The following is a 16,560-nucleotide window of genomic DNA, read 5'->3' as shown; positions in this document are numbered from 1 at the left end:
ATTAATCTCCAAAATATATAAGCAGCTCAATATCCAGAAAACAAACAACCCAATCCAAAAATGGGCAGAAGACCTAAATCGACATTTTTCCAAAGAAGATACACAGATTGCCAACAAACACATGAAAGGATGCTCAGCATCACTAATCATTAGAGAAATACAAATCAAAACTACAATGAGGTATCACCTCACACCGGTCAGAATGGCCATCATCAAAAAATCTACAAACAATAAATGCTGGAGAGGGTGTGGAGAAAAGGGAACCCTCTTGCACTGTTGGTGGGAATGTAAATTCATACAGTCACTATGGAGAAAAGTATGGAGGTTCCTTAAAAAACTAAAAATAGAATTACCACATGACCCAGCAATCCCACTACTGGGCATATACCCTGAGAAAACCATAATTCAAAAAGAGTCATGTACCACAATGTTCACTGCAGCTCTATTTACAATAGCCAGGACATGGAAGCAACCTAAGTGTCCATCGACAGATGAATGGATAAAGAAGATGTGGCACATATATGCAATGGAATATTACTGTCAATGGAATACAGTCTGTCATACAGAGGAGTGAAGGAAGTCAGAAAGAGAAACACAGATACCATATGCTAACACATATATATGGAATCTAAAAACAAAAAAAAAATGGTTCTGAAGAACCTAGGGGCAGGACACAGATGTAGAGAATGGACTTGAGGACACAGGGAGGGGGAAGTGTAAGCTGGGACAAAGTGAGAGAGTGGCATGGACATATATACACTACCAAATGTAAAATAGATAGCTAGTGGGAAGCAGCCGCATAGCACAGGGAGATCAGCTCAGTGCTTTGTGACCACCTAGAGGGGTGGGAGGCCGACATAAGAGGGAGGAGATATTGGCATATATGTATACATATAGCTGATTCACTTTCTTATACAGCAGAAACTAACACAACATTGTAAAGCAATTATACTCCAATAAAGATGTTAAAAATAAAATGGTCAAAAAGAAAAAAAAAAGAATATAGATATTTCATCCTGAGACCAGCCCCCTCTGCTGGTCTCCTCTCCTGCCCCCCACCCTCTATGGTCCAAAGCTCCCTGCTCCTCATCACTAGCCGCTGGCCTCAGCACATCAGAGAATAACTGCTGAGGCTACAACTGAAGAGGAGGTGAAACTCCAGGGGATGGGAGGAAGAGGGGAAAAGCAGGTAGGGACCCTGAAGGTAGGGGAGAGGATGCCAGAGAGAGAGAGAGTCTGAGGGATACTGTCTGCTGGCTGAGGGGGCCACATGTCCTGAGAGTCTGGAAGTGAGGGCCCCACCCCAAACGGCACAGGACTGAAAGAGCCACACATGCTCCCCACCACTCTTTGGACTTGGTGAGAGTTGGATTGTATCACTTAAATCTAAAATAAATATTTGAACTGATTAAACACTTTTCAGGATTGCATGTTCATCTAGCTGATGGATTAGGGGCTGCCCTCTTCCATCCCCCACCCTGTGGTCACTAGCAGACATCTGGATTTCTCTAGGTCAGACGGCAGGGAGGTGAAGGAGCTACATGCGGGGCCAGCCAACTAGCTGACCTACCGACCAATCTAGCTCTCCCTCCCACCATGAAGAGCACAGCGCCCAAATCCCAGGGCCAAATAACACAGCTATTCAGGATTCATTTACACCACGCCCATTCACTGGGAGTCAACACTGTGGTAGGTACTAGGGATTCAAAGATAAATGACACGTGGGCCATGTTTGTTTACAGTCTAGCAGGCAACAGATAAGGGACCAGATAATCCCAATTCAGTACGCTAAGTGTCACCCAGAGAAAAGAATGAGGGCACTTCCAGGAAGAAGAGACTTTCTGGAATAGAAGATATTTGGGTGAATCTAGACAGATGATGTGGCAGAGCTGCCACAATTGGATACTGCCCTCCGGTATCCATTCTCCCAACTAAAGACTGAATTTTTCAGCTTCCCTTACAGTGAAGTGTAGCTATGTGACTAAATTCTGGCCAGTGGGATGTAATGTGTTACAACTTCTGGGTCATGCTTTAAAAGAATGACTGTGTGGTTCCCTTGTCACTTCTCTCCTCCCTCTGGCTGGGATGTAGGTGTGATGGTGAGAGCTGGAGCAGCTATCTTGGATCCAGAGGTGAAAGCCACACATTGAGTTTGGTCTAGCCACCCTACCATCCCTGAACCACCTGCCTCTGGACTGTACCATGAGAGAGAATTTTAATTCTCTCCTATCTAAACCAGTGTGTTGAAGGTCTCTTTGCTATAGTAGCTTAGCTTGCACCCTAATACAAATGAGAAGGAGTTAGCCAAAACAAGTAGGTTGGGAGTGGCATGTGCAAGGGCACTGAGGCATGAGAGGCATAGCACATTCAGGGACCCAACAGCAGTTAACACAAGCAGACATATGTGGGTGAGTGAAGGGGAGGGAAGGAGGAATAGGAGCCCATTTGCAAAAGGATCATGTGCCAAGCTAAGGATGCTGGAGGAAGAAGAAGAGAAGGGGAGCAGAAAGAACAGGAAAGGGGAAAAGAAAAGAAAGAAATGACGAGATGATGAGGAGGGCAAAGGAGGAGAGAGGGAAAGATAAATCCAGTCCTCCTCTCCTGCATGTGGGAACTTGTACTGGTTCTTAGTCAACTCCCACAAAAGTCCTAGCCCTTTGCAGTTCTGCAGCAATTAGCATCAAGTTTTATGTCTTGATGAGCTGAGTTAGCTTTGATCAGAAAATTTTAATGTACATATTTTTTTTTAAGCCACAATAAGCTAAGCCCCCCCACCGCCCCGCCAAAAACAATTTAATTGCTGATGCTAAATAGTTGGGTCAAGAGTCTGCTCAGCTGGGTTCTTTATTTTCAACTGCATTCTTAATCAGGTTTTTTGATAAGAGTTAGTAGCAGTAGTGGAGGAAGTGCTAACAAAAAATAATGAAAACAAATGGCCCAATGTAACTCTCCCCATAACCACTGCATTTTTCCAGGTCCCTCTGCCACAGACTTCCTGGAAGTAGTTGTCTACAGTCGCTGCTCTGCCTCCAGACCTCCCACTCTCTCTTTAACCTGCTCCAATCAGACTTCCATCCTTTTGATTTTACTAAAGCCTCTCTGGTCAAGGTCACCAATGATTTCCACAAGGTCAAATCCAATGGTTTAGTGTTTATCCTTCGTTACTTCTCAGCAGCATTTGGTGCAGTCACCCACTCCCTTCTTCTTTAAAGACTTTCTTTATTAGGCTTCCATGATCCCACTCTCCCCTGGTTTGGGGTCTTCCCTAAGTGTATCCTGGAAGTCAGTATGGGTGGGTCAGGACACATTATGGGTAGTCATTATGGGTGGGTGGTTACAGCATTATTCATAGTATCCAAGAAGTGGAAGCAATCCTACTGTCCATTGATGGATGAATGAACAAACAAAATGTAGTCTACACATACAATGGACTATTACTCAGCATTAAAAGGAAAGAAGTTCTGACACGCGCCACAACATGAAAGACCTACAAACAAAATGTAGTCTACACATACAATGGACTATTACTCAGCATTAAAAGGAAAGAAGTTCTGACACGCGCCACAACATGAAAGACCCTTATGGGTAGTCATTATGGGTGGGTGGTTACAGCATTGTTCATAGTATCCAAGAAGTGGAAGCAACCCTACTGTCCATTGATGGATGAATGAACAAACAAAATGTAGTCTACACATACAATGGACTATTACTCAGCATTAAAAGGAAAGAAGTTCTGACACGCGCCACAACATGAAAGACCCTTGAAGACATTATACTAAGTGAAATAAGCCAGTCACAAAAACACACCCATTGATGATTCCACTTATATGAAGTATCTAAATGTAGTCTAATTCATAGAAAACAGAAGGCAGAATGGTGGTTACCAGGGGTTGAGGGGAGCGGGAAAAAGGGAGTTAGTGTTTAAGGGGTATAGAGTTCTAGATTTGCAAGATGAAAAAGTTCTGGCGTTCTGTTTCACAACAATATGAATATACTTAACACCATTCAACTATACACTTAAAAATGGTTAAGATGGTAAATTTCACGTTATGTATTTTTACAATAAAGGTAATATCTGTAAATCAAAGCATATGCATTGAATTCCATTCTAACTTTTTCCTACCTGAAGACATACTTGACCTGCGATCTGAAATAAAATCCCAGAGAATACGCATGTGGCAGCACCCTGTGCTTCTGAGGAGCTTAACCCTCCGCCCAAACAGCTCGCATCTCCTTTGCAGCTCCCTTCTCCACAACGGAATTAAGACTTGAGTGTCCCTGGAAGGGAGTAGAGAATCAGGAGAACAAGCATGGAGGGGGAGAAAGATGAAGGCATAGAGAGATGGGGAGGGAAGTAGGGAAGCAGGAATAAAGAGGTCTGGACTACGATGTGGGGCATCTCATACTTCTGTGAACTAGGTGCAAAGGACAACAGAGGTTGGTGAGAATATGGGCTTTGGAGTCAGACCTGTTTCAAATCCTGCCACCCCCAGTTTTTTAGCTGTGTGATTTTTTTTTTAACATCTTTATTGGAGTATAATTGCTTTACAATGGTGTGTTAGTTTCTGCTTTATAACAAAGTGAATCAGTTATACATATACATATGTTCCCATATCTCTTCCCTCTTGCGTCTCCCTCCCTCCCACCCTCCCTATCCCACCTCTCTAGGTGGTCACAAACCACCGAGCTGATCTCCCTGTAGCTGTGTGATTTTAAACAAGTCTTTTTCTTGTTTTTTGTTTATTTGTTAGTCCCTAAAAGCCTTGGTTTCCTCATTTGTAAAAGGATCTAGTGATGGTACATTACTCAAGGGGTTTTGTGAGGCTCCTATGTAAGTAAAACCTGTAAATCAGTGCCCGACACAGAAATGGCCCTCAGTCAAGGTTGATTGCTCCAGCTTCATGTCAGAAAGTAGGAGGAAGAAGAAGGGGAGGAGAGGGATGGGAGAAGGAGGGAAGCCCACCTCCTAAAAGAAGAGAAAAAACTAGGAATTCAAAGCCAGGTCCCAGTCCAGAACTTCCCACTAGCTCAATGATGGCCCCAAGGCAAGTTCTTCTCAGCCTGTTTCCTCCTCTGAAAAACAAGGTCTGAGGTCCCCTCCATCTGGAAAGGTTGATAAATCTGGGTCCTCTCTGCTCCAGACGAGTTTCCTACTCTCATCACTCACTGTCTATACCTCTTACCTATGCAGGGCTGCAGAGGCCCTCTGGAGGACGCAAGAGGAAAAGGCATAAACGTGGCCAGGAGCTGCTCACAATTTGACTCAGCATACAAAATGAGGACATGACCTTGTAGAACAGACTATTACAAAGTAGGGAGAAAACGTAGGGTAAGAGAGTAGCCTGAATGGGGAAGGGCTTCTTATCTGATGCTCTTGGTGAGCACAACTGAGTTATATCTTCTACTTTCTGTTTGGCCCCATGTCGAGTGTCTATCACAATATATAAACATTATTATCATGCATGACTATTGTTATAGCATATGAACATTATCATAATATGATGCAAATATTGTTACAATATACGAATGCTCATGTAATGTATAAACATTGCCATCTTTCCTGAGATTTACCCTGAAATAAGGATGTTCTCATATTTCCCTTCGGACCTCTTTCAAGACCTGCTGAATAGGCATCTTCAAAAGGCCTTTCTCAGGGGCTTAGGAAAAGACAGAGAAGCTATTAATTAATTATTTTCTCCTTCATATGCCAGCTTCACTACTAACTAGGTTTATGTCAGTTTTCCCTTTTTTTTAAATGGGGGTATCATGCCTAATTACTTTCAGGGACTCCATGAGATAGGAGTTTCCTTTGGAGGAAATGCCACCTTACACATATTTTAAACTATTACCATTATAGAAGAAATGTTTTTCTCCAGAAATACGTGCAAAGCAATTATCTAATTCTATTACACTTAAGACTGGGCCTGATAGTCTCACACTATCAGTTTTGCAAGCAACCTCTCACCCAGCCACTCAGTGTCTGCTTCTGAGGCCAAAGGAGGAGGGTGTGAGCAGGACAGAAGACAATTTTGGCGGGCCATTATATTCCTAGTGTGCATTTGCAAGCGTATTTTGGAATAAGATGTAGCTGGCAGGATTGGACATCTTGGCTGAGGATAAAGAGATAATTCCTCTAATGCCTGGTCACTAGACAGTGATTCATCTGTCATTCATTAGATCGGCATTTACCAAACAACTTCCACATTCTTGGCATTATGCTAGGTATTGTGGATACAAAGTGAATAAATCATGTTCCAGACAAATTTCACAGAATCAGTAACACACAAATCATATTCCCTGATGACAATGCAATTAAGTAGAAATCAACAACAACAAAAAAGATAAACCCCCATAAATATGTAAAATTTAAAAACTCATCACTAAATAAATCATGGACCACAAGAAGTGGTCACAATAAATCAGAAAATCCTTAGAACTTAATAGCAATGAAAACACTACATATCCAAATTTGCAAAACACAAAGAAAAATATATAGTCTTAAATATTAGGAAAGAAGAAAGGTTTAAAATTAATGACTAAGCATCCAGCATAAGAAATTAGAAAAGGAACAAAGAAATCCAAAGGAAAACAAAATTAGAAAGAAGATAATAAAGATAAGAGCAGAAATTAATGAAATAAAAAGCAAAAAGTAAAAAAAATAAAGATCAACAAAGCCAAAAACTGGTTCTTCGAAATGACTAATAAAATAGATATGACTTTAGCATATTTTTAAAGAGCACAAAAATATTAGGAATGAGAATAGCAATAGAACTACAGATTCAGTAGAGATTTAAAAGATAATGCAAAGAATGCTATGAAAAAGTTCATGCAAATTAATTTGAAAACTTAAATGGACAAATTCCAAGAAAAATATAACTTTGCAAAACTGACTTAAGAAGGAGTAAAAAGTCCTAACAGTCCATAACTGTTAAAGAAATTATATCAGTAGCTAAAAATCTTCTCTCTCTCTTTGTCTGTCTGTCTGTCTCTCTCTCTCTCTCTCTCTCTCACACACACACACACACACACACAAAATCAGACCTCAATGATCTTACAGAAAGATTACAATAAACTTTCCATGAAATAGATAATTCTAGCCTTCCAGAGAATAGAAAAGGAAGAATATCTCACTGTATCAAGCTAATATGTTGATACCAAACCCAGCAAGAGTAATTTTAAAAAAGAAAAGTGACATGTCATTTTAATATATAAACAGTGATGAAAAAATCCTAAACAAAATATGAGCCAAACAAATCCAGCAGTTTACTTTAAACAAATTATACTATATCATGACTAAGTCGGTTATACTAGGAATGAATGAAAGGTGGTTTAATAAGAAAATCCATCATTGTAATTCCCCAAAAAAGCAGATTTTAAAGCCTATAATTATCTCATAGTTGTAAAAAAGCATTTGATAAAATTCAATACCCATTAATTATTAAAAAAAAAAGAAAACTCAGCAAAACTCATTCTTAGTGAGGAAACATTAGACACAGTCTTTTTACCACCAGGAAAGAGACAAGGCTGCCACTGTCAACACCTATATTCAACATATTTCTATAGGTACCAGCCAGTGCTATAAGACATGAAAAATAAATAAAGGGTATAAAAATTAGAGAAGAAAAGAAACAAAATTCTCATTATTCACAGACAGTGTGTTTGTCAGAATCACGCAAAAGACTCTACAAAGTATTGGAAAGAATATGAGAATTTCACAAGCTATCTAGATATAAGCTCAATATATTAAAATAAGTTGTGTTTCTATATACTAGCAACAAAAGAAACACTGAATTTTTAAAGATATCATAAAGATAGCAAAATATATATATATATATATATATATATATATATATATATATATACACACTTCCTAGGAATGAATCTAGACAAAGATGTGTAAAAAGGGAAGAGATTTAATGTCCATGGATAAAAAGATTCAATAAAATGAAGATGTCGGTTCTCTTCAAATTTATCTAAAAACTCACCGAATTGCAACCAAAATTTCAACAAGTTTTTTCTTTAAAAAAAAAAAAGTTACATGTCTCACTGTCACCATTGCAATAATATTACAGTGATGGAAGCAAAACCTGTGTTCTCAGTGTAGCCACATTAACAATTTATGGGCCCCATGAACAACAGTGCCCATTTTCAATAGAATGAGGCTTCAACGATTTTTTTTTTTAAGGCACTTGGCCCAAGAATAGCCAAGACACTCCTGAAAAAGAAAGTAAAAGGAGTCTGTCTTATTAGATAGGAAGACTTATTAATGAGCTATAATAATAAACACTGAGTAGTATTGGTGCAAAAACTAACAATGGAAAAGAGTAGCAAGAACACAGATACAACACAGGTGTAGACACTTGATAAGTAAATGAGGGGACATTACAGAGCAATGGGGAGGGGAGGAGCTACTCAATAAAGGGTGTTAGGGTAGGTGATTATCCATATGGAGAAAAGTGAAACTGGATCTATACTTTTCACCATATACACTAATAAATTCCAAATAGATTCAGGAGTTATATGTGAAAAGCAAACTCTTAAAACTTTTAAAAGACAATATAAGAAAACATATTTATGATCTTAGGGTAGCAAAGGATTTTTCAAGCAAGCCTCCACAAAAACATTCAACTACATTAAAATTGGGAATGTCTGTAACTCAAAAAACACCATGAAGATATTGAAAAGATAAGCCATAAATTGGGAGAAGATATTTGCAACCCATACAATTGAAAAGGATTAGTATCTAGATATATAAAGAAATTTCTACAAATCACAAGTACAAAAAGGACAGAAAATTCAATAGGAAAACAGGCAAAAGATACGATCAGACAATTTCACAAAAGAGGAAACACACGTGGCCAATAAATATATTAAAATATGATTATCCTCATTAGTAACCTGGGAAATGCAATTAAGAACACGAAAACTACCATTTTACAACTACTGGATTGGCAAAAAATTAAGAAGTCTATCAATACCAAGTGTTGGTGAGACTGAAGCGCAAGAGAAAACCTTAATCACTGCTTAGTGTGTAAACCAGTATAACTATTTTGGGAAACAACAAAGCATTGGTTTGTAAAGTTGAAATTTCCATCCCTTACAGCACAGGTGTATAGCGCTCAGAAGAATGTTCATAGCATCATCCTTTGTAATAACAGAAAACTAAGAACAACCCAAATGTCTTCTAATGAAAGAATTAATTAATAAACTGTGATACAGTAGAGTCTCATTGTGGAAAAGTATACAAAAGCAAAAAATAAACTGCAGCTACACACAACAACATGGATGGGAATCTTAGAAATATAACATTGAACGAAATAAGCAAGTCTCAGAAGACCTTGAAAGGAGATACAAGGTGTGATGGTGGAGAAGCCCACAGGTTCTTAGGTTGGGTGCTGGGTTCTCCCATATGCATAGTTAATAAACATCTGGCTTACATATGTTACATATAATTTTGTGTGTATATAAAATATTGCATAAGTCCTTTCCCAGTTTAGTTCACGGTTTACTGAGACAGCATGACAACAAGTACACGGCATTCTGATAAATATAATGGAGCAAGTTATTTTAATGCTCTGGAAACAATTCTGCAGATTTTATAGGTATTAAAGTCTCTACTGCATCACTAATAATGCTGTGAGGTAGGCAGGTCAGGAATTGTTATCCCCATTTTACAGAAGAGAAAACTGAGATTCAGAGAGTTTAAGACACATATTCAAGGTCACACAGCTAGTGAAGGGCAGAACTGGAATCATGTCCAGATATCCTGGCCCTGGCCCTGAGGTCTTCCTATGGATGCTTCTCCATTAAACACTCGGAGGGAATATTCTAGTCTATTTCTGACATCTCAGTACTATGCCCTGAGCATAACTATGGTCCTTTTCCAGAAAAGCATTATTCAATTTCTTCAGATTTTCTTTCTTGGTCATGGAGCAGTGGTGCATCCCTGGGCCATCATTCCAGTTCAAAAGTTCTTAGAAGCTCTCCGCACTTTGTAAGTGACCAGTGGGGGCTTTTCTTTAAGGGCAGAAGGTAATTCCTGTCATGAAGCATGTCTTAGGGAACATATGGCTACATATAGCTATGCAACTTACTTATTTTAACATCACGTGCTTTATATATATTCTTTTAATCCTCGCGGAAAAACTTATGAGATAGGTATTATCCTCATTTTATAGATAAGAAAACCAAGGCCATTGCCAAGATTTACTATGATAAGGGGCCAGGAGATAAAAGAATGACCAACAGCTCTGCACATGTGAGTGTTGGCAGTTACCGTACATGACCAATTAACGTATCACCGCCATTAAAATAAAAATGGAATCAGAGACACACAGGTGCTTTGATGTGGGATGGTGAAGATGATGACGATGATGATGATGGCTATACACAGTACTAATCTACCATTCTTTGTTTTTTTTTATTTTTTGTTTTTCCTAAGGGCAGGATAAGAAAGACAATAGCACAAGTGATTCAAGTGAGGTACTAGGCATTTCTTCTTGACTCAAAGAATTATAACAGCCTGATATTTCTATAAAGAGACTTCATGGTATTATCTCCCTGACAATTTTTAATGAACAAGAGAGTTCGCTGTCTCTGAGGGACAGTGTGGATAGCTGCCTACATGAGGACAGATGGGTAGCATAAATAACAGTTCCGGGCCCCTGCCTTCTTTACTGGTGACCATCCCCCAGTGTCCCAGAAGAGTGCATGTATGAAGGACACTGAATCAGCTGGGGAGCGCATTCTCCATTATCTGTCACTGTTGGCTCAGAACAAACTAGAGTCCTTCCATTTCCTCTGTTTCCACGTGGAAGCCGGAATGCCAGGTATAGCTCTTGCCCACTCAACATCCAAACTCCCTTCAGGAGGTAATAGCATTCCGATTTTCCTTTGAGAAACCATCTTTCCTCACCTTTAGTGTGGAAAGTGTGTTCCAGATAGCTTTACATCCACTGCTGGCTCCGGCATTGGACCTGTGATGCAGGTTTGGTAAATCAAAACCCCACATGTTTCTGGTCACAGTGATGAGTTTAGGAATGGGCATGTGACCCAAACTAGCTAACAGAGTCTGACTTTATCCTTTTAAAAGAGCTCTAAAGATTGAGGCAATCTCTCTGTGTTGCTAACCTGGTAAGAGAAAAGCCTGCAGCTGCCAGGGGCTACCTCTTGAGAGAGCCTGCCCTGAGAATGAAGAAGCCTTTGTATTGGAGACAGGAGATGGAGAGAGAAAAAAACCAAGTCCGTATGATATGATCCAGTCATCCAGGGCTCATTCTACTCGTGGACTTCTCAATTATGAAAAAATAAATTATGTGGTCATGCAGTTGTGTTTGTGTTGTTGTTGTTTTATTTATTTTTTTGCTTAAGCAACTCTGAGCTGGGTTTCTGTTACTTGCAACCACAAGAGTCCAGCTGATTAATACATTGAATGTAATCAAATTTCCCTACAACTTTACTGAACCACAGAGTCCTAATATTGGCATTCATTTTGTCCAAAGACAGAGCACCAAGAGTAATAAGTGAATGTGTTTCCTTTTAAAAGGTAAATATTGAGAAACCTGCTCTGTGATCCTAGAAATCTCTGCAGAATACATCAGTCTAAAGCAGTTCTCCCCAACCTTTTCCATTTGGGGGCACACACAGAAAATTCTAGAAGTGTGTAAGGCACAATGGAGAAAGCAAAGGCAACTGGCCCAAGGACTCAAGCATCCCAAGCCCTTGCCAACCATCCCAAGAGCTGAAGGGACCAATCCCCAGGCACATCTACCTCCCAGGGACCAGGTGGGAAGCTTTACTAGAAGAAAGTAAAGGTAGGAGGTGAGGGAAAGTAAAGGTAGGGATTTCAGAGCAAATCCTCAAATGAGTCTTCTCTTAACAACACGGGTGACCTGCCTTATCTAACAGTACATTCCTCATCCCGCATACACCATTCTGAAACAAAGTGATTTTCAATTATTAGCATTGTTCTTCAAAATCAGCCTGCCAAAACCCAGCTGTTTCCGCACAGTCAGGCTTTCTGGGCTGTGTGGCTCTGCATTCGTGGGAAGGACCCTCGCTCTGATGAAACTGCTTCTGCTCTCTACATCAGACCCAGACGTTCAGCCAAGAAACAAGGGGACAGAAGGTCACTGGACTGGGGGTGGAAGGCGGAGTATCCATAGAGCCGGGCCAAAAGAATGCCATTATTCAAGAAATGATTGAAGAGTTTCTTCAAGACTGGCCAGAGGAGTCATCATCTTTGAACTCTGGGGGTTTAAGAACGCTGAGCACCCAGTTGGCAGAGTCTTCCGTTGACCCTTTAGGTCAAACAAGGTTAGAAGGGTGGAAGGAGCTTCTTTTCTTTATAAATCCAGGAGCTCGACTTTGTCTGCGAGTGCAAAGACTCTAAGGAAAGGCACGTTGCTGTTTTATTAATAGCTGCATCTTCCTGTTTATCCAGCACTTATTACCCAACTTTCTTGGACAGCCGGCCCGTCAACAAGCCAACAAATATTATCAAACCTGCTCTATATGCAAGACAGGAGGCAGGGGATATGAGAGAGACACAAAGATGCCTAAAACATGTGGCTTCAATAAGTCAGGAGCATAGACACATTTCTAATTAAGTCTAAGGTAGATGATGATAAATGCCCCAATAGAGGTACCAGCTAAGTGTTTGGAGAACTCAAGGGGAGGTGGGGAGGGAGTCCAATGGGCTTGGACGGGGTGGTAATGATCTAAGAAGGCTTCCTAGGGGAAATCACCTAAGGCCTGGGTCATTAAAGATAAGAGCAAAAAATGGCATTCCCAGTGGCTTCTCATGTCACATGGGTCCCCCTCCCGGAGGAAAAGGGACTGTGTCTTGTGTTTTGGGCTGAATTGTGTCCCCCCAGAATTCATATGTTGAAGTCAGATTGTGTCCCTTAAAATTCATATGTTGACGTTTTAACCCCCAGTACCTCAGAATGTGACTGTCTCTGAAGATAGTGTCTTTAAAAGTGATTAAGTTAAACTGAAGTCATTGGGGTGGATCTTAACCCAATGTGACTGGCATCCTCATAAGATGGGGGAGTTTGGACACAGAGATACACATAGAAGGAAGACGATGTGAAGGTGACTTTTTATAAGCCAAGGAGAGAAGCCTAGAACAGACCCCTCCCTTGAGGCCCTCAGCAGGATCCAACTCTGCCTACACCTTGATCTTGGACTTCCAGTCTTTGGAACTGTGAGAAAATAGATGTCTGTTGTCCTAGCTCCCTAGTCTGTGGTACTTGTTATGGCAACCCAAGTACACTCAGACTTTCTGTGTGCTTCGCCCTGGCCCTGAACACCTCCCACCCTGGAGACGTCACTGGCTTGCCCTCCTCCCTCCCCCACCTGGTCTCAGGGTTCTTAGCATGGCTGTGGCTCGCTGGGCTCAACTCTGGAACCACACACATTCTTCCTCATGGTCAGTAGGCTGCCCTGGAACGCGATCCTGGCGATCCTGTCCTCCTCATGAGAGCTAAAAGCCAAGTCACACTATCTCCTACTGTCTTAATCGCTTTCTATTTTATTAACCCTTCTGTGATTCGTCCACTTCTGAAGTACCAGGGTCTCCTGTCTCCTTTTAATTATTTTTTCATCTTCAGAGGGAGATCATGCTAACAGCCACACTTGTTCCATTTACAACTCTTTATGGAGCTTGAACGTGGAAAGAACAGAGCTGTATGACTTACAAAGTGGATTTGGCTTGGCCATGCAGCTGGGCTGGGAGAGAATCCTTGTGAAACCAAACTCTAGTGAAAGGAGCTGAGGCCGATGCAATGAGCCTACTTTAGAAAGACAGTTCAGTTTAATGCCCTGACTCACCTTATCCTGACAAACACTAGCATGACCAAACTGCTTAGAATATAAAAGTTAACACGGGCACCAGAATCAGAGCTCTCGCCATTGTCTGCCTGAGAGCCTGTGTTGTTCATTTGTTGTCCCCACAATGAGTGAGTGCACCTAACTATTCCTACAGATCACGCTCCTCTGTGAGGCCCACGGAGAAGAAGGCACCTGTTCAAGGTCACTCAGCTTCCAAACGCAGTCTCTTTCCACAGCACAACACAGTTCCCTGGGATTAGGAGTCCTGCGACTTTGGGCTTTATCCCAGCTCTGCAAATGACAGGCAAGGTGACGCTGGACAGATTATTTCCCATCCCTGGTCTCCAGATTCCCAACTCAACTATGACCGTCCCGTCTCTAGGTAGACTTCCTTGACTCTCTTGGGCAGAGTTAGTTGTCCCCACAATAGTTATTCCAGGGCAGCCATGTGGTGGTCTCCAAAAGAGTTGGCAACCCCCCATCCCGGGGATACACACACACACACACACACACACACACAGACACACACACACACACACACACACACGCACACACTCCATTTCCCTTGGGTCCTCAAAGGAGCCCCGCCCCCAACTAAAGGACAAAGCTTGGCCCTAGCCCACCCTCAGCACTCCCCCAGCCACAGTGCTACCTTGGGAGGATCCATAAACACCTCAGACTTCATCTTCAACTCCCCTTAGACAGGGAAGATCAAATTTTACATTTAAAACCCAATTCCAAATGTAAAATAGATAGCTAGTGGGAAGCAGCCGCATAGCACAGGGAGCTCAGCTTGGTGCTTTGTGACCACCTAGAGGGGTGGGGTAGGGAGGGTGGGAGGGAGACACAAGAGGGAGGAGATATGGGGATATATGTATTTGTATAACTGATTCACTTCGTTATAAAGCAGAAACTAACACACCATTGTAAAGCAATTATACTCCAATAAAACTTAAAAATAAAATAAAATGCACTAGTGGAAAAAAAAAACCCAATTCCAGTCTGGCAAATCTCAACTTTGTTCTTTTGAAACCTCAGGATAGGAGAGGCGTCAGACACTTGAGGGTTCTGAAAGTACCACTTTGGGAGTTAGGATAAGTGTTCTATGCAAGCCAGTCATAAAATTCTAATTCATTTACCCAGAAAGTTCCCAAGAGGTTTACAGCTGTGGCATCGGGGCTGGGTTGCAGTTTGTTTGAACAAAGTGCTGACAAGCCCAAGATCAAGGTTTCTTCCCTTAGTGCCAATCTGCTCGTCACAAAGGGAAAACCCTGAGTCATAGTCCCAACCTGTATTCTCCCTCCCACCCCAATCGCAGCTAGCTCGCCTGTAATTTGTCAAAGGGGGAAGAGTGAGGATGTGTGGGCTCTTCCCCACCTGCTGACAGGGGAGGTGAGTAGCAAGGTTTAAGTACAGCACAGAGACATGGCAGACTCAGGGAGCCACACTTGGCCGGATGCCCTATGGCTTGGTTGGATTTTGGACAACCCTCCTTGAACCCAGACAGCGCAATTCATTGGAATTTTATAAAAATTGTCCATGAAATCTATACATAAATTTAATAATGACCCTTAGAACAACAAACTAGTGAACATAACAAAAAGAGAAACAGACGCACAGAGATAAAGAGTAAACTAGTGGTTACCAGTGGGGAGAGGGAAGGGTGAGGGCAAGATAGGGATAGGGGATCAAGAGGTACAAACTATTATGTATAAAATAAACTATAAAAATATATTGTACAACACAGGGAATATAGCCAATATTTTATAAACCTTTAAAGTTGTGAATCACTGTGTTGTACGCCTGTAACATATAATTTTGCACATCAACTATACTTCAATAAAAAAAAGTAATAATAATGACCCTTAGAAAAAACATGAGTGCGAAAAAAGTTAAAGAAAAAGGTAACGGGGAGAAGAGATCAGACCAAATAACTCCCGGGGTTTCTGTCAACGTTTGACCTTCCTTCTTAGGTGTGGGACGATTATAAAGCAAGGAGTCTGACTGAGTCTTCAGTCAATACTCATTTGACAAATACAAATGATGGACCAGGCACTAGGGATAGAGCAGAAACAAGATAAGAGATGGAATAGACAATAAACAAATAAGTACAGCCAAGATATGGAAACAACCCACATGTCCATCTGTGGATGAATGGATAAAGAAAAGGTGGTATATACATAATATAGAATATTATTCAGCCATAAAAAAGGGAAATCTTGGGCTTCCCCAGTGGCTAAGAATCCACCTGCCAGTGCAGGGGACACGGGTTTGAGCCCTGGTTCAGGAAGATCCCACATTCCGCGGAGCAACGAAGTCCGTGTGCCACAACTACTAAACCTGCTCTCTAGACCCGTGAGCCATGACTACTGAGCTCACGTGCCACAATTACTGAAGCCTCCACGCCTAGAGCCCGTGCTCTGCAACAAGAGAAGCCACCGCTGTGAGAAGCCTGCGCACTGCAATGAAGAGTAGCCCCCGCTCGCAGCAACTAAAAGAAAGCCCGTGCCCAGCAACGAGGACCCAACGCAGCCAAAAATAAATAAATAAAACAAATAAATAAATAAATAAAAAAGCGGGGGGAATCTTTCTATTTGCTACAACATGGATGGACCTTGAGGGCATTATGCTAAATGAAATAAGTCAGAGAAAGACCAGTTCCTCAGACCTCACTTATATTGGACTCTTAAGGGAAAAAAAGCTCATAGATACAGAGAACAGATTGGT

General features: G+C 41.3%; 1 protein-coding gene and 1 non-coding gene across 4 annotated transcripts in view; both read right to left on the bottom strand.

The window, feature by feature from the left end:
* Positions 1-16,560, bottom strand: part of FBLN5 (fibulin 5) — an 82,710-nt gene that overhangs the window by 42,177 nt on the left and 23,973 nt on the right. The window lies entirely within an intron of this gene.
* Positions 8,030-8,164, bottom strand: LOC136119716 (small nucleolar RNA SNORA1). The gene has a single exon (XR_010655677.1). It is a non-coding gene; the product is annotated as a small nucleolar RNA SNORA1 (small nucleolar RNA).

Source organism: Phocoena phocoena, chromosome 2 (genome assembly GCF_963924675.1).
Source record: "Phocoena phocoena chromosome 2, mPhoPho1.1, whole genome shotgun sequence".
In the NCBI taxonomy this organism is placed as follows: Eukaryota; Metazoa; Chordata; class Mammalia; order Artiodactyla; family Phocoenidae; genus Phocoena; species Phocoena phocoena.
The sequence above is the reverse complement of the archived record's forward strand: the minus strand, read 5'-3'. Positions and strand labels throughout refer to the sequence as shown.